The sequence below is a fragment of the Cavia porcellus genome, unplaced genomic scaffold (genome assembly GCF_034190915.1).
Source record: "Cavia porcellus strain 051 isolate PalLab524CR breed Dunkin Hartley unplaced genomic scaffold, mCavPor4.1 scaffold_5, whole genome shotgun sequence".
NCBI lineage: Eukaryota > Metazoa > Chordata > Mammalia > Rodentia > Caviidae > Cavia > Cavia porcellus.
The window spans coordinates 61,129,445-61,155,559 of record NW_026947488.1 but is presented as its reverse complement, the minus strand read 5'-3'; the positions used below and the strand labels follow the sequence as shown (position 1 = coordinate 61,155,559).

At 37.0% G+C, this 26,115-nt stretch overlaps 1 long non-coding RNA gene across 2 annotated transcripts in view; it reads left to right on the top strand.

The window, feature by feature from the left end:
* The first annotated feature begins 6,891 nt into the window (after positions 1 to 6,891).
* Positions 6,892 to 26,115, top strand: part of LOC106029037 (uncharacterized) — a 34,304-nt gene continuing 15,080 nt past the window's right edge. For both annotated transcript variants that reach the window (XR_001202679.3, XR_010047580.1), the window contains exons 1-2: positions 6,892 to 7,244; positions 8,335 to 8,514. This is a non-coding gene — a long non-coding RNA (uncharacterized LOC106029037). The remainder of the gene's footprint in view (positions 7,245 to 8,334; positions 8,515 to 26,115) is intronic.

The following is a 26,115-nucleotide window of genomic DNA, read 5'->3' as shown; positions in this document are numbered from 1 at the left end:
ATAGCGAAAGCAGCCCTGGGCAACAACAGCAAAGTAGACTTTGTAACAGAATGCTGGACTTCACATCACATTACAAAGGTACAGTGATACAACAGCATAGCACTGGCACCAAAATAGACATGTGGATCAGTGGGACAACTTCAGGCACATTCAGCCATAGGGTCTTTGTGACATACACCAGAGGAAAGATAAGTCTCTTCAGGAAATGGTGCTGAGAAAACTGGTTACCCACATGCAGAAGATTAACTATAGATCCATGTCTCTCTCAACAGGTACTACACTAAAATTAAAACGGATCGGTGATTTAAGCGTTAAAACAGAAACACTCAACCTATAAAACTCTTTACAACCCAGGCTTAGGCAAGGACTATCTGAACAGAACCCTGATTGCAGATGAAAAGGCCCTGAGAATAATAGATGAGATTATATCACAATAAGTTTCTGAGCAGAAAAGGAAACAACTAACAGATTGAAGGGACAACTTACTGGATGGGAAAAATGTTTTGCCAACTACACCTTGGACAGAGAAATAGTATCTATTATGTATGAAGAACTCAAAAACAGTCCCAATAAAACACCCAATCAAAAAATGGGCAACTGAAATGAATAGACATTTCTTAGAAGAAGATGTTCAGTGTTTTAAATACATTAAAAAGTGTTCAATATCTTTGGTAACTAGAGAAATTCAAGTTAAAACAACACCGAAATTCCATCTTATTCCAGAAAGAGTAGTATCATAAGGAAATCAAACAAGAAATGTTGGCGTGGCTTCATGGAATAAGGAACATCTCTACCCTGTTGGTGGGAGTGTAAACTAGTATAGCAACTATGGAAATCAGTGTAAAGATTCCCCGAAAATCTAAAACTAGAATTTCCAGTTGACTCAGGTATTTCCCTTCAAGTGTCTTCCCAAAAAAGTTAAAGACATTGTATTACAGTGATACAGACGTACCTATGCTTACAGCAGCACAACTCATAATGGCTAAATCTTGGAAGTGGCCTATATGTCCATCACAGATGAATAAATAAAGAAAATGTGGTGTTTACACGCCATGGAGTACATGTGCCATAAAGAAGGATAAACATAAATAATTTGTAGGAAACTGGATGCATCTTGAGATCATAATGTTAAGTGAAATAAATAACCAGACTTACAAGCTTAAATGGCACATTTTCACTTACATATATAACCCAAAAGTTGCCTCCATTTATCTATAAAATCCTCAAGATTATCCTTTTTATAGCTGAGTAATATTCCACTGTATAAAAAAATCACATCCTTTTTACCCATTCTGCAGTTGATGGACACTTTGGTTGTTTTCAAGATTTAGCTATTACAAATTGTGCTGTTATAAACATAGGTGCACATATATCACTGTGACATGACATTTTCAATTTTTCTGGGCAAATATTCAGAAGGGGAATAGCTGGATTGAAAGGAACTTTCTATCTTAGTTTTTTGAGGAATCTCCATACTTATTTTCACAGTGGTCATACCAATCTACATTCCCACCAACAGTGGAGAAGTGTTCCTTTTTCCCCATAGCCCCACCAATGCTTGTTATTGGTTGATTTCTTGATGGCAGCCATTCTTTCTGGAGTGAGATGCGCTGCTTTAATTTGCATTTCTTGAAAGACCAGTGATGGTGAGCATTTCTTCATGTATTTATTTGCCATTTGAATATTTTCATCAGAGAAATGTGTATTCATCTCAGATGCCCGTTTTTGGAATGGGTCTTTGAATTTGGGGGGCTTGATGTTTTTCAGTTCTTTATATGTTTTGGATATAAGTCCTTCAAACAAAGAAATTCTTAACACAAGTAACATGATAACAAAATACCAGCTTATCAAACAGATCAATAGAGCAGATTATCATAATCATTTTTCTTAAAATGGTATATGTGAGAATTTATATTATGTATTTACTTTAATAATGATTAAGGACACTTGATTTAAAATGGCCATATAGTTTTCCTAGTTTCATTTATTTGCTTGTTATTTTACAATCGCTTCAGGCTACTGCTTTGATGTTTATAAAAGCTGTAATTTTTCTGGAAGCCTTGAAATTAATTTAGAAACAATTTAATATCCAATTTTAAGCAAACAATTAAAGATATAAGCAGACAAAACTAATCAGAATGCATTGGTATGAACATATTTAAAGAGTGTGTGTAGGCGGAAAAACATATTCTTGCCTCAGATGGTTCTTAAATATTTATAACATCGTAGATATTTATATATGAGACTTCCACATTTCAAGGCAATCCCTGGTACAAAGTAAGTACTTAGGAAACATGTGTTAAATAAATGATTAACACACTTTGCCAAACACAGATAAGTGTGCATCACTACATCATAAACATACTCTCTAAGAATTATGGAATTTTAAAAATTGAAAACCTCTATTCATGTGATGTGTAACATATTTGCTGGAGGAAGTAGGTACAAAGTTCTTGGATAAATGTCTCCTCACATCTGTTTTGTTTGGTGTACAGCATGGCAATTTTAACTACCTTTTCCAAATCCTCTTCAATTTATGCACCTGTGAACTTAAACTCAAATATTATTAGAAAGGTTCCATCCTTCTAGGGAAGTCACAGTTTTTTCTTCTTATTTTAGGAAGCATCTTTGTTGGGTTAGTTGCATTTGTATAATTTTACCTGGTGCCTCGTAATTTCTTATAAAAAATCCCATGTAGGCCTCCTGGACTGGAAAGAACACTATACTAAATTCTGCTTTCTTTATTCAGTTTATTTTACCCCTTCCTAACAATTTTGCTTGTTATATAATGTTGATTTCCTATAGTCATTTTAAATCTTCCCCCAAATCCATATAGTTTTGTTTCATGCTTCACTCCAAATGTCTGGTGAATACCCAATTAACCCATGGAGTTAAAAGGATTTTGTTTTACCAGCCACATAGTAGTGTGTCAATGTCCCTGTTACTCATTTAAAACAGACCCACTTTTATGTAGGCATCCATCTGTCCTCCACCTCTTGCTCATAGCCTGTTGTTTTGGAGGAAGCTGGCCCTCCCCCTGCCTCAGGACTGGGCCTGATCAATACAGTGGAATGCCTACTCCTTTTGTTGAAGATTGGGTAATGAATGTGACCCAACCCAAGCCCAGTGAGATGTGAGGAGAGGTTTTTTGGGGCTTCTGGGGAAGACCTCAACTTCTAGTGGAGCTCCCAGTAGCTACTGGCTTTCTCCTCCTACTGCTGTTACATGGAGCTGTGAGGCCAGCCATCTTGCCTTCATCTTGAGGAAAAAAAATCAATCACTGCAGAGGGCACTGAAGGAGGACAGGGCAGGGGAGGGGGTCCTAACAAATATAACTAAGAATAATGACATAATCCACAAATAATGACATCCTTGCTTTTAAGTCAAAGGTTGGGAAGGTAGTCTTTGTTCTATTCTTACCTGTATCCCCTCCATAAAGATGGATTTAAAATATTTGTGGTAAAATATACACAGCATAGAATTTACCATTTATTTTTTATTATTTTGAAGGTAGTAAAACACAACAGAACAAGACAGAACAAAGCCAACTGAGACAGTGTAGTGAAATTGGTACAGAATTCCACAGCAGGTTACCGGGATAATAGTAATAGGTGCCATAGTATAGCCTGTTACCTTCACAATAGTTGTTCTTTCAATCAGGTATAGCAAAATCAAATGAAATACAGAACATTATAGAACTTATCAAAACAGAATTTTGAATAGAGTAATACCATTAATCAGAACAAAGCAAAACAGTGATAAAAATATTTTCCCTTGAAGAGATGGTAGAAGGAAATCCCCCCTATTTGCTATATTGCATACGGTCAACCTCCCAAGAGATGCTCAGACCTCTGGCTCCCATTTGCAAATGGCGGGGTGGGGGGGTGTGATGGTGGTGGATGGGATGTTTGATTCTCAAACTGCGTGCCCGTAGGCTCAGGGCTGCTTACCAGGGAGGCAAGCTGGTTGCTTGGTTTCCCAGAGCCCTAAATTCCAAAATGGTGTGGATCTTGGGAGATGCTGGGTGGTTCTCACCCTGAGGCGGCTGGAATTTACCATTTTAACCATTCAAAGTGAACAATTTAGTGCCATTATGTACATTCACATTATATTGCAACCATCACCACTCTTCATCTTTAGAGCTTTATTGTCATCCTGTTCTGAAGCACTATACCTCTTTCTTCATTCCATCCTTCATTCCTTCATTCCTTCATTCATTCCTTCTTTTTCTTTCTTGCTATTTTTTGAAACAGGGTCAGGTTCAGGCTGGCCTTGAACTCATAGCAAACCTTCTGCAGAAGAGCAACTTTTGATTGAACTGCGTTGCAGGGTTTACATTGAGTTCTACTTGCCACAAGAAGAATTTACAGTCTGTTTGAGCACCACATACACAAAAGACTGGCTTTGTCCATCAGACACATGGCAGGAAGCGTTCTTCTATGTACAAGAACAGGATTTCTTGCTCCCTCTGTTTTCCCTTTAATGAGAAAGTATGGAAAGGGAAATGGTGGCCCACTAGATTTTTAGATTTCATGCATTGTTTACTTGAAATTCAAATTTGACTGATTATCCTGTATCTTTATTTGCAAACCTGGCATGCCAAGGTAAGGAGAAGGCAGCCCATTGAATGTGACTTGAAGGGTGGTTGACGAGGCAGTGGGCACCAGTGGAGTGTGATGAAGGCTAAAAAAGACATTGACTACCATGGCAGCAGCAAGAACAGAGACAGAATGATTGTGGGCCCCATTGGCACCCTGTTTTCTCAAAGCACAGGAAAGAATATAAACTACACTTCACATGCACCCACCTAAACTTAAACTGTGGGCAAGAGAGCATAGGGAGAAATTCAAACTAATTGACCTAAAAGGACCGGAGAGAAAAGACTTGAAAGAGATAGTTACCTGCACTGTTGAGAGTAAGAAGAAATGAGAATTTAAGAACCGAGTCCCCTTGTAATGTAATAAAGTCACACTTTCCATCTCTGAGTCTGAAAGAAAACTTGTGCCTGCTATGAATAAAGCATAGGACTGATGAGAGTGTCTTAAAAATCTATCTGTATCAACAATTCCAGGACCATGGAGGTGAGATTTGATGCCCTTGAGGGAAAAGTGAGACATAGGTCAGGTGAGGATGAGGGTTTCAGAATCCCTGTTGAGAGTTTGCTTCTGCAGGTCTTGCAAGTGGCCATGGGAGGAGGGAATGAGATGGATTCAGTCCAGAGTAAGATGTTCCCCTTTTATTTTTTGTTTGTTTTGTTTTTGTTTTACTCCAACATTAAAAGCTGAGAACTTGCTGGAACTAATTATTATTAGCATGAGAAACAGCTGCTTTATGCTGATTAAGATGCTTAAAAAGCTGTTCTCTTAGGAGAGAGTTGAACTGGTTTCTCGGGAACCTCATGGTGAAAGAGCACTTTTTGCAGGGAGAGCCAAATAGGACTCTAGATCCAGGTCTGACAGTCCTGAGAGATGTCATAGACTCCACCATGCTCAGCAAGCACTGGACACGGCAGGCACCAGGAGTAAAAGGTTTGAAGGAGACTCCCCAATACTGCATGTAGAAAGGGGTAGCTATGCAGGCTGAGAAACATGCCAGGCAAGAAGCAAACAAACAGATAGACAGACAGACAAGCAAAGCCTGTCTAGTAGTAGAGGGGACATAATTCAACTTCAAGAGTCCTGAGAGGAACAATGACCCAGTGACCCAGGGGGATCTGGTAGAGGAGAAGCATCTTGTCCCGGGTCCCAAGCAGTGATTTCATCTGCCTGACAGCAGCAGGATTCAGGGAGTATGGCTAGTCCCTGCTGGCACTGGCAGGAGCCAGGAAGACTGCTCCCACCCAGTGAGAAGGAGATGAGTGAGTCACTGGGGTTGATGACCAACTGCCTTCTGCGGAGCCCTGTGGCCTGATGCAGGGAGCAGGGTTGAGCTGTCTTGCTGGAGCATGCAGGCAAGCAGGATGTGGCTCATCCTTGCTGGGAGCTCTCAGTGCTCTTGATCGATATTCACCATACAGACTTGGATATGTGTGCTAGAACTATGTGCTGGAGGCTGAGGCACTTAAGAGCATATCTTCATTGGCTTTGGAGAGCCTTTTGGGAAACGTGGAGGGCTAAGAACAGAGGAAGGTAGAGGCCATACATTTGTCACGTTCCATTTTAAAGGCTGTTGCTTGTGAAGAATAATGAGGAACAAAAATTGAAGTATTAGAACACCCGGTGTTAACTAGCAGGCTCTTCTAGATTGTGGCTTTTGATACAGCACTTTTGGCAGAGATTACTGAGTGCTTTGCACTAGATCTGGGAAGACCTGTTTGACAGGAAACACCTACCTAATTGAGAGATTCCACCCAAAATGTGTAGGGCTGAGGAGAAATTGGTCTAATAAAACAGTGAGGTCAGTTTTCACGAAGGACAACCACTATGGCACAGAAGAAATATGGAAACAGATATTTTCAGATGGAAGCATCTAGTAACTGGGTTAGGACGAAAGTGCACAGGTTTTGAGATCTATACAGTATGGTGTAGAATCTGGAGTGTCAAACAAAAAGTATTTTACATGTTTTGCACAGTGAGGTAAATATAATCCCATAGGGGTGGGGTATGCTTGAATCCAATAGCTGGCCCAGACCTGTTGTGCAGTTTGAAATGTCAGGAAGGCCAAAGCTCAGAACAAGCTAAAGCTTGTGTATGTGTGTGTGTGTGTTGGTATGGGGGAGGAAGCAAAAGAAAAGAGAAGTTTCCCCCCCAGTATATTGGAATGAGAAGAACATGGAAGGTATAGGCCTGCAGACTAGGAAATTTAGAGCAGTATTTGCAAATGTTAAACACTGTCCTCATGTTGCTTCTGTCTCTCCCAAAATAGAATGCTTCTCAAATTCCAATAGCCCAAAACACACAGAGAAACAAAGAGGGAGTGATCCAAGCTCCAAATACTTGTCTGGGATGTACACGCTGAATTTGATGTTAATTATCTTGATTGGGGACGGGGGACTGGAAGAATGGTGAAAGGAAAAAGGAAACTTTTACACAAAAGGATCTGAGTATTTACCTTAGAACGAGCTTTCTTATGTGGACTCATCCATCTCTCCCAGCCATGGAATATTTACTAAGCTTTACAGGTTGGCCTTGCCTATCTACTTGCAAACCCTCCCGACGCCAGGCTACAGAGAAAAAGCATAACGGAGTTAAAACTACAGATCACAGATCAAGGTCAAAAGCCCTGCCGATTCTTCATTCTCCAAGGTGGGTGCATAGAGAAGAAAGAGTGGAAGGGCAATAGGAGGTCCTCTGATCCTGGGGGAGGAAGAGGTGGGAACTATGTCATTTTCTGCTAATCTGACACCTGTTCCCAGCAGGTGACTTAATCGCTAATCCCTTAAAATAGCAGTTTGTTCCCTAGGTGTTCTGGGTTCCTAGTAAAAAAGGCTCTTTATTGGTTTCTTTTAAAGTGTGATATCTAATCAGAGCATGAAATATGGCAAAATATTTTGGAAAGCATAAAGAATTTTTAAAATTCAATTTTGATTTTATTTCCTAGAAACTGATTCTGTTAATAATTTCTCTAACATTTCTAGTGTAAATTTGTAATAGAGCACTTATTATAAAATTGGAATATAGAAAAAAGCTTAAGTAGTAAAAAAAAGTTGCTTGAAATTTCACTACTGCTGACATTTTGATTTTTTTCTTTCTAGACTTCTTTCTGTACACATGCATATGATCATATTTTTAATAAAATGCAAATCATACTGTATATGAAGTTTCATGCTCTATTTTTTAAATGTAATATTATATCATGAACATTTTCCTTGTCATTATACGCTGTACAAGAGCAAGGTTGTAATGGGTGTCTACTATTTTTTTTTTTTTTGTTTGTTTGTTTCACTATGATCTCAAATGTTGAACCTTGGCTTGTTTCCAGCTCTTCAACATTTTAAAATAAAGCCCTTATAGATATCCATGTATGAAAATAATTTACTCAGTATAAATTTTTAACAGTTTAGTTACGAGGTCAAAAGCCAAAAATAATTTAGAGGTTTTTGATGCCTACTGCTGCTTCGTTCCCCACGACACTTGTGGGCAAATGACTGCCTATTTTTCCTCAACTTCTAATCTGATTTTTAGTTTCTGTCATATACTTTGAGACCTCCCTGCACTGCACAGTCCCATCATGCCACTGTTCTCTTGTGTTCTCCCTTCACGGATTTTCTTGGGGAGAGAGAACAGTGTAGTCTTTGGACTATTTGGAATGATGTCCCTGTATTCCTCTGAAGTCTTTACTTCTCCACAGTGATTTTTTATGTTAATCGTCTGAGATAATGTGGGTTTCTTTCAGTGTGACCACCTGAGAAACTCCTACCTGTCTTCTGGATGCAGAACAGGCCTGTCCCCTCTGCAAAACTTCCTCTGACAACCAGGCTGGTTTCAGTCTTTTCTCTCTGCTGTCCCCGCTCCCCCCAGGCCTTACCACACTGTGTTACGTGTGCCACTGTCTCCAGGTGCAAGTTCCCTAGAGGTAAGGCAACTTCAAGTACTGTGTCTTCAGGGCCTGAAACAGTACTCAATAACTGTAGCTACTCAATAGATGTTTATTTTAAAAATCCAAAGTTTCATCTCTATTTCCATACCATACAATCTTACAGTCTACCCCATCTCCTCTAAATATTTACTGAGAGTTTGTCTGGTTATGTGTCTTTAATAACCCAGAATTGGGGTATAGAAGAAAGAAAAATAAACAAGGAAATGGACTTAGACAAAGAAAAAGAAAGGAGAAATCGATCAGAAAATAAATGGCTGTACTTTATATGATTTTACAGTTTATGATGTTATTTCCTCACTTTGGTTTATTGTAGTATCTTAACCTCCTCCTGGAAAGGACAAACTCTCCTACTATTGTTGTGATAGAAATCTGTCATCTGTAGAACCCCTTTCCATTGCTGACATGTAATTATTAGTGTTCATTGATGTGTCCCTATTGCCTAGCACAGTGCTCAATGCGCTGTAGGCATTCAGTAAATATTTATGAACTCAGAGAAAAAGCATCATTATCTTCATCTTATAGACGAGGAAATGAAGCTTAGAGAGCTGGCAGTTCAACTGAGTAAGTTGTATTCCAAGTTTGGTGCTTTTGTTTACTACATGTCAGCTAACACTGTGGACATTTTTCCCCATGGGAAAAATATGAAAGTGGAGGAAAAGTGGAAGAAGAGAATAATGGAGGAATAGGAAAAGCAAAAGGGAAGAAGTCATAGAGGTAAAGAGAGAAGAGAAGGGATTTGGAGCTGACACCTTGATGATGAGGGGTAGGTAAACACTCTGTTTCCACATAGAATGGGCATTTTCACTCCATCAAGCTTAGCAAATCAAAATTCTACTAAGGAGAGCTATATTTTTAAAACCACTCAAAATAAGAATCCAACCATTCTTAGTCCATTATAACGTTCTGTATTCTCAGGCCAGTGAATGACTATACTGCCACAGTGCCCAGTGGTGATGAGTGAGGTTTCCCAATGCCTCAGAGAAACTCTGGGCAAATACAACAGTGTAGAGGGGAGACAGAGGAAAAGGACCTGTCTCTCTTTTTCCAGCATAGTCTGGGGGCATCATGATTTGGCCGGAGGCTGTCATTTCCTGCCTCCTTCTCTTTGTATCCACAAAGGACTGGGATAGCTTACCTCAGAGTCCTCTCTGCTCTTTAGTGGCCATTTTCTTCAGGCTTCTGTAACATAAGTGCAGCTCAACTGCTAGCCATGGTGTCCCTCCCTGCTTCCACAACTTTAGGACCTGCTGCTGTTTCTTAAAAAAGGGGAGGAACCCTAATTTAGTCAAGATCAGTGATGGAGGTATCTGGGCTTAGTATTAACATCTCCAACCTCCCTAAACCCAAATTAACTATGATGAATATGGTATCTTTTCCAGATTCTTTGGTTTCAGCATTGTCATTTTCCCCAAGACATGACAACTGTCAAACAACTCTATCACGCTTATCCTCTCACTGAAAGGTAGCCATGACAGCTGTGACTTGGCCCAATCATAGGCCTATACTTGGACCAATCAGCAGGCCTGAATTTGAACAAATTGCTGGCCTGCACAGACTAATCACAGGCTTTCAGTCTCTGTATACTTCTCTGGTTAGTCCAGGAGGATTCCTTCTAGTGTACCAACCCTTCATTCAGACTCACTTTGGTGGTCCTGTAAACCTGCCTGTGATTTCTTTGTTAGGCAGCATGGGCTCTGATGTTCCTGTAAATCTAGTCCAGATTCTTATCCTGAGTAGTGTGGGAAGAGTGGTCATTTCAAAAGAAAGAACAATAAACACTAGGGAGCCATTAGCCTTGAAGAATTCTAGACAGTAGCAGACAACAAAGAGTAGCGGTAGAGACCAGCCCCAGCACAGTCATCCTGTGGTGTCCAGCGTGATCTGGCATCAGATGGTGGTGGCTGGCTCAGCATCTACTGTATTGACTGTTGGCATCCAACATCATCTGCTATCATTTGGTGGCATCAGGACCATTAGTAGAGCTTTGCTTTACTGATTCATGATTTCTATCTGAATTGAGCAAAAATTCCTTCAACTGATTGGCAAAAGAGGGATTAGGTTAAATTTTTTCATAGACAGGGAGATGTACTTTCTGCAGTAGCACACATAAATATAAACAAATTCTGTGGTGTAGATATCACTTCTGTCTTTGCAGCAATGTCTGGTAGCATTTTTGGATTCTCGGGAGGCAGCAGAGCATAGAATTTAAACGTGTAGACTGTGGAACCATTCTGCCTGGACTAGAATCCTGGCACAGTCACTCTTCTTTTGAGTTCTTGGGCAAGTTATTTAATCTATCTGTGATCTCATTTACTCATTTGTAAATATAAATAAGAAAAGTACCTAGCTCATTTGAATGTTGTGAAGGTAAAATGGGATAAGGCTTGTAAAGGTCATAGAGCTGAGTTGGCCCATGGTCAACGTTGAGTAAATGTTGACTCTCTTTGTTAAAATTGCCTTTAAGTTCCAGACATGGCTGGATATGCCTGCAGTTTGTCTAGTGGCAGAGAACATAGCATTATTTTTCATTGGCTAAAATCCTCAAAGCATTGCTTTAGTATTGGAAAGGCACCTATTTCTAGACTATACCTCAGGGGGTTTTGCTCCTGGCCAAAGCTTTTAGAAAAGTGGATAGACTTGTCAGGAGCCATTGTTCACAAATTCTCTTTTTGCCTTTTCCTTTTCAGTACTAGGGATTGAATTCCAATCCACAGTAAGCTATATTAGCACTAACCTATATTCCCAGCCCTTTGAATAATTTTTTATGTTGAGATAGGATCTTACTGAATCTTACTAAGTTACCTGGATGAGCTTGAACTTGTGATATTCCTGCCTTAGCCTCTCAGAGTGCTGGGACTGCAGGTGTGTGATACCACACCCATCTGACAGTGAACTCTTTAGGGTTCTTTGTCCTCAATTCTACCTCAGCTGGTTTCTAGAGGTCACATTGCATTCTCTTTCTACAACATGCCATCAATATTCACTCAGTAGATACAAGACTGGAGTTGGAACTACCACAGACACCTCAAAGCCTAGTCATAGAAAACTCAGTAGTTGGGGTTTAGTACTTTCTGAGAATAGTTACAAACAGACTAAGATAGCCAGTTAGTAGTTTATTTAGGCAGCATGGTACCTATTTGGCAGTAAATGTATCTATCTTTCTATTATCTCTCTGTTTACCTATCTTCTATCATTTATTATCTATCACCTATCTCTCATCTATTAACTTATCTATTATCTATCTATCTATCTATCTATCTATCTATCTATCTATCTATCATCAATGCCTCCAGTCAGAGCATATACTCATTAATCTGTTGAAACGTTTATTTTACTAAGTGGAGCAGATAGGTATTTCTAGTCTAGATGATCTAGTTCAGCAGTGGTATTACATTTATTTGTCACTGGCAACATTTTCAGTTTTAGTAGGGTGATGTTCCTCTGCACCTCCTCTCTTATTCCCTGACTATTGCTCTCCTTTGTATACCAGACATTATTTGAGTTACTCACTGGGGCTAACCAGGTCTTCTATGACCCAATATCTTATTACACCTCTTTTTCCTCTCTTGCCTCTGTCAAATACTCCATTCTTATCCTTTTAATTAAACCCCCCAGAACATAGAGCTCCAATCCAAAGGCATGGAATGATTCTTGGTAGTGACTCCATTGCCTTTACTCATGCTGTCTGCTCCTATATCACCTCCTTACCTGAATAAACCTTGATTATTTGGGACTTAGTTGAGACTTCACATCTTTCTGGAAGATTTCTCTGACTTCCTTGTGTTCAGGTAAATTTGCTCCTCAATTTTTCAAAAACATCCTGTTGGAATCTTTATCTTAATCTTTACATATTATGTTCTAATTTATGTATTATGCTTTCTTCTTTACTAGACTTATATCTTAAAACAATAGAAATAGTGTTATCTACTTTCTAATGTCCATAGTAACTGGTACATCTTAGGGTCTCAATTAAGTGTTTGTTGAATTTATTCCCAGATAAATATGATTAACTATGTAAAAAAAGAAATAAAGCTGAATGTGTTGGCACACACCTGTAATCCTAGCAGTGTGGGAGACTGAGACAGGTGGATCAGAAGATTGAGCTCAATGTGGGCAACTTAACTACTTTACAAGATTCTGTCTCAAAATAAAATATAAACAAGGGTAGTTCACTGTGAAGACCTGAGTTCACTTTCTAGGACTGCACACATATACACACACACAACCACAGTTATACACACATACACACACACAACCCAATAAAAATACAGGAAATTTGTGGAGCACAACTAAAAAGAGACAAAGCCAGAAGATAAAATTAAATATGCTTCTTAGAAATGAAAGTAATATAGTTATTGAAATAGGAAACTTAATGAAACACAGAGATAATTTAAAGAGAGAGCCTGAGAGACTTAAAAGTTAAAATAAAAGGAATCATAGAAAAATAATATTTGAAAAGAATTTTCTAGTATTAAGAAGTCTCTGATTCAGCAAGTATGAGTCTTGATTAGGTTAAACAAAATGGACACCTGGACACAATGCAGAAGTTTAAAAGAGGAAAATATCATAAAAGCAATCATAGTGAGTAGAATGTACCTAATGGTCAACTAATAGTTAGAGGGACAGTAGACTTTTTAGCCATTACAGTGGAAACCTGAAAACAATAGGGAGGCAAGAGCTTAAAACATTGAAGGACAACCCACCTGTTCATCAGCAGACACAAGGAGAGACAAAATGTGGTGTGGGTAGATACAGTGGAATATCATTTCCTTATAAAAAGGAAACAAACTTGAACACATTTCCATACAGACAAACCTTGATATTATTATGCAAAGTGAAACAGATCAGACACATAAGGACAAATATATGATTTCATTTATACAAGATATGAAGAATGGGCAAATTCATAAAGACAGGCAGAATAGAGGTTTTCAGGTGAGGTTTCTCAGGTTTTCACCTGAGAAAGAACAGGTGCCATCAGACGTTAGGAAAGAGGATAATGAGGTGTTGGGGTTAGGAAGAGAAGAAGGAGGTGTTACTATTTAATAGGTAGAGTTGGTGTTTTTTAAAATTTTATTTTAAAGAGGATAAAACCAAGAAAAATAAACAGAATAAAATCAATCAAAATACACTAGTATAAATGATATGGGACTTCAAAACATTACAAAATCAGCAATAGTTACCATAATGCCTTTTATTCTTCAAGATAGCTGCAGATGCCTTTGGACACAGTAAAAGTTGAACAGAACAGAATAGAATAAAAACAATAAAAATAAAACAATGAATGCAATAAAGGGCTTCAAAAAGAGCCAATAATAAATCCAAAATGGCTAGCATAATATATCTTTCTGTTTTTGAAGACATTAAAACCAAATGAAATAAAACAGAATAGAATCAGTCAAAACAAAAGGATGAACATGGTACATGACTTTAAAAGAAAATAAAAGGAAATCAATAATGGCTACTAAAATACCTCTTGTTATCTTTAAAAGAATTGCCTATACCCTCAGGCATAATAAAATCAAAAATAGTACAGCATAGAACCAATAAAAACAAAACAATGGAATCAGTACAGGACTTCAAAATAAAATAATAGTAAAACTGTAGTGGGTACCATAATGCATCTTGTTATCTTCAAAGTAGTTGCCTATACCATCAGACTGATAACAATCAAATGAAATAAAATAGAACAAAATCAGTCAAATCAAAGCAATGAAAGCAATACAAAGCCTCAAAACAAGCTAATAGGAAGTCAATAATGGCTACCATAAAGTATTTTGTTATCTTTGAAATAGCTGTCCATGCCATAAAATATAATAAAATTAGACAAACTGAAACAGAATAAAACCAAACAGAACAATGAAAACAATATGGGTTTCAAATCATGAAAATAGATTAATAATGGCCATTGCCTTTACTTTTTAGACACTTCCTCCTCTTTCACTTTCACAGGATGTATTGTACATTTTGGATCCCACTAACTCCTATAGTTTTTTATGGTAGGGAGACAACATGATGTTCACCCATGTGACTCTGAACCATTTCACCCATGAGCGTGATCTCAGGTTGTATCCATTTACTTACAGGAGCCTCAAGATTATCTTTCTTTATAGTTGAATAACTTTCCATTGTATAAAAGTGCCACGACTTTCTTAACCAGTCTTCAGTTGATGGGCAAGCTATCCTCACCTCTTTCTGGTTCCCTGTTGTTGGAGACCACTACACAGTGGCTCTGAGCAGGATTTAAATTTTACTAATTGGCTTTCTATGTTTATCTGTGAGTCTGTCCTAGGCCTCACCCCTTTGCCTGGCAGCGGGAGTTGATTCATAGTAAGTGAACCTCTTTGAATCACTTGTCCTGGCTGAGGCCTGTAGTGGTCTGTGAGGCCAGAGATATCTCAAATGGCAAGATAAGGCCACAGGAGACTTCTGGGAGAACATGGTGGACAGATAACAGCAGCTATAGAGGCTCTCTGAGATTGCCAGCTTAGAATCCAGAAACGGTGCGGTGTGAGAAGTCCTAAGCAAGGGGAGATATAACCCGCCAACCCAAGAACGAACTAAGCTAAGAGAAACCAACTGGAAATGCAATCCTGGTGCTATAACAGGAACAGATAAAATCTCAGCACATAAGCTGGAACCTGCACCTCTGGAAGCTGCAATTTGAATTTCTTGCTGCCACTGCTGCATCTGAATCAGCACAGCAGGGAGAGAGACGCACGAAAGCTCTGAGAGCGGGAATTGGCGAAGAGCTGGACTGGTGGGGAGACCTGCATCGATGTGCAGTGAGTGAGAGGAATGGGGACCCTTTCATAGACTAGGAGGCTCCAACAGAGGACATTCCGGGACCAGGTAGACTAGCCGGAAGAGAATGCTGCAGTGATTTTAGTCGAATATTCCCCTCTCAAGCGGGATTGGTGAGGAGTGCTTGGCCTGGATGATGCCACAGACTAAGATCCAGTAGGCTAGCCCAAACCAGGTCCCAGCACCTGGCAGTGCACCCTAGCAGTGAGGCCTTCAGTAGGTTGACCTGGAGGGGCAGGCCCAGCAGAGGCTGCCCAGGTCTGTGTCTGTGTCTCCCTAGTACACTGCAGTGGGCGGGAGCACCTAGCTGGTGGATTCAAACAAACTGTAACTGACAAAGAAAAAAACTGGGCCTCCTATATATGCTTGTATGGAAGGAACAAAAAGTATGGGAAGAGGGAGCAACAAGAAAGGGTCCTCAGTCCCCAATCCTGAGAACACTGATCCAGGAAAGGTAAATGCCAAGGAGAATGAGGACAGAAAACATGCAATATCAGACATGGCACCAATAGACATAAAGTGATATCTCTGGAGCCTCATAGACGAGTTCAAAAGTGAAGTATTTAATGAAATAAAGCAAGATATAAGTAGAATAGTTAGAGAAATGCTAAGCACTGTCCAAGAAAAAACAGATGGTGGAATGGAAGAACAGAAAAAAAGGGGAGAATTGTTTGATGGAGAAAATAGAGAAAACCTAGAATATGTGAAGCAGGTTCAAAGAGATTACCAGGAAGCTAAAAAGTCTATTGAAAGCTGGCATAACAGCTTGAAAGAAACTCAGGACAGATTATCTGAACATGGAGGGCAGATATGTAACGTGGGAGCATGAAATGAAAAACTTCTTAAAAATAAAGAAACAAACAGCAATAATACAAAGGCTAGAAGATGATAAGAGGATCTATAACTTAAGAATTAAGAGCATAAAAGAAGAAGTAGGGACACAAACAAATGGACTACAATAGCCATTCACAGAAATAATTCAGGAGAATTTCCCTAATTTAGCAAAAGGTAAAGATACTCAGATGTATGAGGCATACAGGACCCCAGCCACCTACAACCCAAACAGAGCTACACCCAGGCATATAACAATCAAAATTCCAGAAATCTAATATAAGAACAGAATATTAAAAGCCATCAGAGACAAGAAACAGATCAGTTACAAGGGAACACCCATGATGAATTACAGTAGACTTCTCGGCACAAACCATCAAATCATGAAGAGCATGGGGGCAAATAATTCAAGCTTTGAAAGATAATAACCTCCAGCCAAGATTGATATATCCTGCACAACTGTCCCTAGAAATTGATGGAAAAACAAGGTGCTTCCAGGATAAAGAGGAACTAGGGGAATTTGCAACCACCAGTTCAACTCTACAGAGAATACTGCAGGATATTCTAAAAAAAGAAAAATACCAAGATTCCAGAAATAGTGGCAGAGAGGCTACAATGAATGGAGCAGAAAGAGAAATGAAGAAGACAAACTGACAACTAATGACAGAAAAAGAGCTCAACAGAAATGAGGCAGAGAATGTTAGATGGTAGAAACAGCTATTTTGGAGAAAACAAGACATCATAATAGCTAGTACTGATTTAATATCATCTTGTTTTGAAGTCCCATCAAGCTTTTGTTCTTCTGTCTCCATCGGTCTTAACATGTTGTATCTTATTGGATTTTATTATATGTGATAATATAAACAAAAACTTTTATAGACAAGGAGATTATACAGAAACTATTGTTCATTTTCTGTTAGTTGATTCTAAATACCCTGTAATACTATCATTTTCTTGAATGGTTTTACATTGTCTTGATATGTTTGATGCTACAGTATATGAAGTTATACTCAAAGATTTCAAGGAAAGAGACACTATGGTAACTACTTTTATGTTGGATTATCTTGTGGTGAAACACTATTTTGCTTAAATGGTTACGTTTTGACCTGCGCTGTTTTGTTGTTTTGCTCTCTTTTATCTTGATCTCCTTTTTTTATTATTAACTTTTTTATTTTTATCCTTTTAATTAAGGGAAAAATAAATAAAAAATAGCAGGATATATTATAGTAACCCACTTTGATTTCCTATTAACTTGATTTGAAACCCTGTATTGCTTTGACCATCTTGTGTTGACTGATTTTCCTCTATTCTCTTTTGCTTGATAGTACCAAGTTCAAAAGTATAGGCAACAACTGTGAGGACAATAAGATTCATTATGACGCCCATTCCGGTTGACTATTATCTTCTTTTGAAGATCTGTAGTGTTTTGGTTTTATTGGTTTTGTTCTTTACTGTTTTGTTCAATTTTATTATAACTGATGATATAGGCAATTCTTTTTAAAATAGCAAGAGGCATTATGTAACCATTGTTGATCACCTTGTATTTTGTTTTTACATTATGTATTATGTCCATCTTTTTGATTTGACTGACTGTGTTTTGTTATGTCACATTTGGTTTACTCTCTTCAAAAAAAAGTAGTGAGAATTGTGGGAGTAATAAAACCCAAAATGTATAATTGTCATTGTACAAAAGAGAGGAAAAGAAAGTGCTCTAAAGGACATAACTGCATGTATATTCAAGTGTATAAGATAGATAACCATATTACTGAGTTTTGTTGGATCATTGAACAGAACTGTTTGCAGTCTCACTGTTTGAAAGTCCACTTTATATGCTTTAATTTTGTAACTTGAACAACTATTTCTAAGATAACAATATGTAATCTATTAACTAGTGATTTCCTATTGTTTATTTTTTCTGAAATTCTGTATAACTTGTACCCTTTTTCTGCTTTTTTTTGGTTTATCTTCAAAAAAAGAGAGAAAAAAAAAAAAGATAAGGCCACAGCTCTGGACACTTGGCTCCAACCCCAATTAACAAGATAGAGACTGCAGCTGCAGAAATTACTCCTACAGTCTTACTTCTACCATGTCTTCATGATAAGGCAGTGCTACTGAATTGACTTGATTCTTTAGTTGGAGACATCCTTGAAGTGTCTCCCAAGGTCCTGCTCATTGCTTGTGCTTTCCTCAGTTTCCCTGCCTTTTGTCTTTGGTCCTAATAAAAGTGGGCTAATCCAGAGAAGTCTTTGTCTTAGTCCTCAGAGTCTTGAGCTCAATTAAAAGGTTTTGAGCCTTTTGGAGCCCTAAAACTGTACAATTTGTCTCTTTTTATTTAAACCTCTGCTGTACACTCATTTGGGAGATTGGGGATCTAGGTCAGGGCCTGATACCCTGTCACATAGAGCATTGTTCTCTCTCCTTTGACTTTCAGTCTGTAAACTTCCTTTCTGGTTAAATGTGTTTCTTATATAAAGCATATTGATGGACCCTGTCTCCTTATCCACTCTGTCTGTGTTTCTTTTTATTGGTGAATTGAGACTATCTATATTAGTGTTTATGGCCAACATGTTCTGCCTCATCTCAGCCATGCTATTTTCCTGCCATTGGCTGCCTACTTTTCTCCTCCATTCCATTATCTGCTCCACTCAGTGAGCCCCCTCTGCTACTGTTCCTGGAGCCATGTTTTTTTTTTTTTTTTAAATCTCTTTCTAGAATGTCTTTCAGTGTTTTTTGTAGGGTTGGTTTGATGGTCATGAATTCCTTCATTTTTCTTTGTCATAGAAGTATCTTATTTCTCCATTAATTTTGAAAGATAGCTTTGCATGGTATATCAATCTGGGTTGGAAGTTGTTTTCTTTCAGGACTTGAAATACTTCACTCCAACCTTTTCTTGATTTGATGGTTCATGTTGAGAAGTCTGTCATGATTCTGATGGGTTTTCCTTTATAGGTGATCTGTTTGTTTTCTATGACAGCTTTTAATATTCTGTTCTTGTGTTGAATTTCTAGGATCTTGATTATTATATATCTGGGTACACATTTATTTTGGTTACGGCTAGCGGGAGTTTCTATATGCCTCATGTATCTGAATGTCATTTCCTTTTCCTATGCTTGGGAAGTTTTCTGATATTATTTCTGTAAATAGACTTTTAATATCATTTGTGTTGACTTCTGCTTTTTCACTCACATGTATTAATCTTAAGTTGTTTCTTTTGGTTGCCTTGTAGCTGCTGAATTGTTACTTCCTGGTTCATTATTTTAAAGAGATCTTTCCTTTCGTCATCACAAGCTGTAACCCTGTCTTCAAGATTTGAAAGTCTCTTTAGTTTCTTCCAAGTGGTTTTGCCAACTTTCAATGGAGTATTTAATTTCCTAGATATCTCTTTGAATCTCTTTCATGTATTCTATGTCTTTTTTATATTGTTCATTCAAAGTTTCCCTCATTTTCCTGTGCTCCTCTATTCTTCCATCTTGTTTTCTTTAAAGGTGCTTAGCAATTATTTTATTATGTTTCTCATTTCTTCTTTTACCTGAGGTAATATTTCTGTTCTAGTTTCTTTTATAGCCTCATGAAGTTGTTTCTTTACTTCAGTTGCCATCATTTCAGAAACTTCAGGTGTGCGACTCCTGATCTTTTCCATGTTTACATCTCCTGAACTAGCTCTGCTTGGGTTGGGGGCCAGAGTCTGTTTTGCTTCTTTATCTTGACATATTCCTCAGTTCTTCCGGAAAAGTGGGTAGTGGGGTCCCAGTCACTTCCTGCATTGGCTACAAGAGTTTGTGTTTTTGATGAAGAAAATTTCTGGAAATGGATGTGGAGATGGCTGTAATATACTAAGCTTGTGCTTAGTGCCATTGAATTGTATTATTAAAAAGGGTTGCAATGGCAAATGTATGGTATGTATATTTTCAGCATAAAAATGATGAAGGACATGAAATATTAAATTAGAACTCTTTGTCCACATAACTTACAAAGCAAAAGTGAGTGCAAAATAAAGATATTTCTGGGCAAAAAAGTTATGGAATGAGTTACCACTATTAGATTTTTAATGATAGAACTTTAGATAAAGAAGCTAAAACAAGGAAAATCAAAAGGGAGGTATAAAAAAGAAGGTATAAAAGCAAAAAAGCTATAAAAACAAAATATAAACATGATTAAATCTAAATAGGCACCAGCTATATAGAATAACAATAATACTGATTATATGTGAGGGTAAAATCAAGAGGGATCTAAAATACTGGCCAACTCTAAAATGGATGACAATAGTGATGAACAGAATTAAAGAAGTTTTAGAGCCAAGCATAGTGGCACACATCCATAATTCCAATCCTCTGGGAGGCTGAGGCAGGAGGACCACAAACTTGAACCAGGCACGGGCAACTTAATGATTTATTAGACCCTGTCTTTGAGAATAAAATAAAATAAAATAAAATAAAATAAAATAAAATAAAAAAGACAGGAGTTGCAGCTTGATACTAAGGCTCTGGGTTAATTCTCCAGTACTATATAAAAATAGTTTTTAAGGTCTTCGGATTGTTTGGGGTGAGAATATAGGCACTGATTACTTTTCAACTTTAAGTATTGCAGTTTAAAATTTAACATAAATAATAGCAATCATCAAAATAAAAATGATAAAGTAGTAGAAGAGAGAATAGAGAATAAGTGAAAATCAATCTTATAAAAGGTAGGAGAGGAGAAAATTTTGTACAGAAAAAGTAGGATAAGGAAAAGCACAAAATAAGACGACTTCAGTTCAATCAGAAGTCACAATAAATGCAAATGGACTAACTTATTATTCAAGATATTTTAGTATTTTATTAAAACTGAGCTACATCTACCTATGTGAGGCATACCAAAAACATAAAGATGGAAAAAAAGTTGAAAGTCATTTAAAAAATGCTAGACCAGCAATTAACCAAAATGTATTTTATGAAAAACACTATATAGGATCATTTTATACCAATAAAAAATTCACTAGGAAGAGATTATTTCTAAACTTGTATGTACCTAGTAACAAAGCTTCAAATTATATCAATCCATCTATTTTCAAATTATAAAAGCAACTTTTTATAATTATAACAGCTTAGAATTACAATAGAGCATTTTATAGTACAGTATAGTGTAGTATAGTATAGTATAGTATTTTATAGATGAAATACACAGTGATTTAATAAAATATAGAAAATTTGAACAGTGGAATTAATAAACTTAACCTAGTATACATACAACTAAATACATGTATGTCACAACTCTCAAGTGTCAAAAATTTACTGGTAGGTGACTATAACTTCTAATCACAATACAATTAATTAAAGATCTATAATGGTGTAACTAGCAGCTTTCATGTATTTGGGAATTTAAAAACATACTTCTATATAGCAGATGAATGGCAGAGGAAATTATAAGAGGAAAAACAAACACAATATATTAGGGATGATTTAGAAATGAGATGGCTAGAAGACAGAAAGGTATCATTTTTTAGAGAAGGGTTATCAGACCCATCATGACTGAGATTGGATGTCTCTGGGCAGGACTGTCTTGCATCCTTGGAGCAGATGTGTGGGAGGATGGACCAATGCTTCAATTTCCATAATGAATGTATAAACATAAACCAAAGATCAATAAGTGTGCTTGTACTGTTTTTACTGGTGTGAGTACAGTAGTAAGCAGTCTACTAAGGAGAATGAGAATGAGGCTATATAGAGCTCATTCAGGATAATAATATTGAACTGCTTACTACCTTGAAAGTTCACTTCAATTCTTCCTTCTGGTAAGAAGTATCTCTGCTAAGAGAAGGCGAAGGCATATTATCAGTTAATCTGGAGCAGGATTAAGTAACCAAGTGTAGATTTGAGATACTGGGGCTAGATTTGGAAGCAGAAAACTGTGCATATGATTTTATCTCTACACTGAAATAATTCCTCAACTGAGTTCATACTTGGGACAAAGTAAATTATACTTTATAAATCAAGGGAGGCCTTCTCTCCTTCCTCAGAAGCTTAAGATCTGGGGAAAGTAGACATGATCAAGACCCAAAATATGCATGTATGTAAATGTTGCAGTGAATGTCATACATTTGTACAATTAATATGAACTGGTACTTATAAAAAAGAATATATTTGACTTTAGAATCCCGAAGTTAATTCCATTCAGGGGAAGAAAAAAGGAACCTGAACTAGAAACTGTATCTCTCTACTAAGACTCTTACATGATAGAAAGGGCCAAGGTGGGTAGGGGTGGCAATAATTAACTTATTTTTTCTATTTTAAAAAAGCAAAACAGAGAAAAGGATAGAAATAATATAGAATTTAAAAAGTAAGAAATTGACACTAATTAATATATTGCATATTGTTATCTTAGAAATAGTTGCTCTGGTTAAAAGATTTAGATATAAAAAATGATCAAACAAATAATGACAGCAAAACTGTTCTTTTTGATGAAATAACAGAGAATTAGTAGTATAATTATCTATCTTGCACACATATATATGCATAATTATACTTTTATACTTAAATACATATAATCTTTTCCATTCTTCCATTTCTTCTTTCCCCTATCCCATTTGTTCTTTCCTTTTGAGTATTTTTCTTCTTTCATTATTATAATAACTATTGTATATTTTGGATCTTATTATTCTTTTAGGTTATTATTTTTTTATACTAGAGAGACAATACAATTTTTACAAGTATGAGTCTGATTTATTTCACTTATGGAGATAGTCTCAAGTTGCCTCATTTACCTATAAAAGCCTCAAGATCAACCTTTTTTGTATCTGAGTGATATTCCACTGTATAAAAATACCACATCTTTTTTATCAGTTCTGCAGTTGATGGACATTTGAGTTGTTTACAAGATTTAGCTATTACAAATTGTGCTGCTATAAACATGGGTGCACATCAGGACATTTTCTATTTTTCTGGGGAAAGGGGAATAGCTGGATGGAATGGGACTTCCAATCCTAGTTTTTTGAGGAATCTCTATACTGATTTCCACAGTGGCCAGACCAGTCTACATTCCCATCAACAGTGGAGGAGAGTTCCTTTTTCCCCACAGCCCCACCAACATGTGTTGTTGGTTGATTTCTTGATGGTAGCCATTACTTCGTGAGTGTAATGCAATCTTAATGTTTTAATTTGCATTTCTCAAATGACCAGTAATGGTAAACATTTCTTCGTGGATTTATTTGCCATTTGTATTTCATCATCTGAGAAGTGCATGTTTATCTCAGATGCCCAGTTTTGGATGGGGTCTTTGAGTTTGGGGAGCCTGATGTTTTTCAACTTTTTATATGTTTTATGTATAAGTAAGTTCTTTGTCTGAGGGACAGCTGGATAAAATTCTTTCCCATTCTGTGGGTTTTCTTTTCACTCTGTTGGTGATTCCTTTTGAAGTGCAAAAACTTTTTGATAAATGAAGTCCCGGTTGTTGATTCTTTAAAGTACTTCCCATGCAGTTTGCATTTTGTTCATGAACTCTTTGCCTACCCCTATGTATTCAAGATTTCTCTCTATCTTGTCTTCCAGTAGAGTTAGTGTTTCTATTTTAATATTTAGGTCTTTGATCCATTTTGACTTTACTTTAGTGCATGGTGATAGACATGGATCTAGTTTCAGTTTTCAGCATGTGGAAAGCTGATTTTTCCAAGGCCATGTATTGAAGAGGCTATCATTCTCTCAGTGAACATGTTTAGCCCCTTTGTCAAATCCAAGGTGGCTGAGTGTCTGTAGTTGTGTTTGCATCTTCTAATCTATTCCATTGATTCTCAGGTCTGTTTTTTTTTTTTTTTTTGCCAGTACCATGCTGACTTTTGTCACAGTAGTTTTGTAGTATAATTTCAAGTCAGAGATTAAGATGCCTCCTGCTTTGCCTCTGTTGCTCAGGATTGTCTTTGCTATTCTAGGTCTCTTCTGTTTCCAAATGAACTTTAGGAATGTTTGCTCTAGATGTATATAGTATGTTACTGGTATTTTGATCAAGATTTCATTAAATCTGTATGAAAGTTTGGGAGTATGGCCATTTTCAGTGTTAATTCTTCCTAACCAAGAGCAAGAGATATCTTTCCACTTTCTGACATCTTCTTCAGTCTCCTTTTTAAGAGTACTATAGTTTTCAGCTATATCTTTTACATCCTTTGTTAGGTTGATTCCTAAGCATTGCATTTTTGGCATGCTATTGTGAAAGCTGGATACAAGATCAACACTCAAAAATCCATAATTTCTCTCTCAGTGAGTTTGTTGTTTGTGCACAAGAATTCTATTGATTTTTGAGTGTTGACCTTGTATCCAGCTCTCTGTTGAATTTGCTTACTAACTCTCGTAGTCTTTTGATGGAATTTTTAGGATCTTCTATTTAGAGTATTGTGTCATCTTCAAATAGTGATAATTAACTTTTTCCTTTCCTATCTTTGTTCCTTTTATTTCTCTCTCTTGTTTAATTGCTCTGGCTAATATTTCCAGAACTGTATTGAATAGGGTGGTGATAGTGGACATCTTTGTCTTGCTCCTAATTTTAGAGTGAAAGCTTTCACTTTTTGTCCATTTAGTATAATGTTGGCTCTTGGTTTGTCATAAATGGCCTTTATCAGATTCATGTAGATACCATCTGTTCTGAGTTTCTGTAGGATTTTTATCATGAGCAAGTGTTGGACTTTATCAAAAGCTTTTGTGTGTGTGTGTCCATTGAGATGCTCATGTGATTGTTGTCTTTGGTTCTGCTGATGTGGTGTGTTACATTTATTGATTTGTGTAGTTATACCATTGCTGCATTCCTAGAATAAATCCCACTTGGTCACGATGTATAATCTCTTGCTGCTTTCTGTTTGCCAGTATTTTGTTAATAATTTTTGCATCAATGTTCATTAATGAGATTGGCCTATAGTTCTCCTTTTTGGTTGAGTCTTTCTCTGGTTTTGGTATCAGAGTAATGTTTGCCTCCAGTAATGAATTAGGGAGGATTACTTCCCTTTCAGTTTCACTGAGGAGTTTGAGGAGTATTAGTGTTAAATCTCTAAATTTCTTGTAGAATTCAGTTATGAATCCATAAGGATCTGGGCTTTCCTTTGTTGGTAAGTTTTTAATCACGTGTTCAATTTCAGTAGCTGTTATTTGATTATTCAAAATTGTCATATCTTCTTGATTGAGCTTTGGTAGTTCATCTGTTTCTAGAAATCTGTCCATTTCCTCTCTGTTTTCTGCCTATGTATGTACCGTTTCAGAAAGGCAGGTACTCATGATCTTCTGAATTTCCATGGAATGTGTAGTAATTTCTCTTTTAATTCCTTATTGCATGAATTTGAGTTTTTTATTTCTCTTTCTTGATAAGGTTGGCTAGGGGCTTATCAATGTTGTTTATTCTTTCAAAGAACCAACTCTGATTCATTAATTCTTTGTATTGTTTTTTAGTCTCAATTGCATTAATTTCTGCTATGATCTTTATAATTTCCTCTCTTCTATGAGATTTGGTTTTTACTTGCCCTTCATTTTCTAGAAGCTTGGAATGTAGCATTAGGTTGTTTATTTATGCTCATTCTGTTTTCCTGATGTGACAATTTATTGTCATATATTTCCATCTTAGATCCACTTTCATTGTGTCACACAAGTTTTGGCATGTTGTATCTGCATTTTCATTGTTTTTTAGGTATTGCTCAATTTCTTTAGTTTCACTTGTAACCCACTGATTGTTCGAGAGGTTGTTATTTAATTTCCATGTATACTGGTTTTACAAATTCTTTTGCCATTTATTTCCAATTTAAATGCACTAAGTTCAGATAATATGCATGGGATAATTTCAATCCTTTTATGCTTACTTAAGAATGTTCTATGTGCTAATATATGGTCTATTTTGGAGAATGTCCCATGCATAGCTGAGAAGAATGTGTATTTTGATATTGTTGGGTGGAACACTCTATAAACCTATACTAAATCTATTTGTTCACAGGTTTGA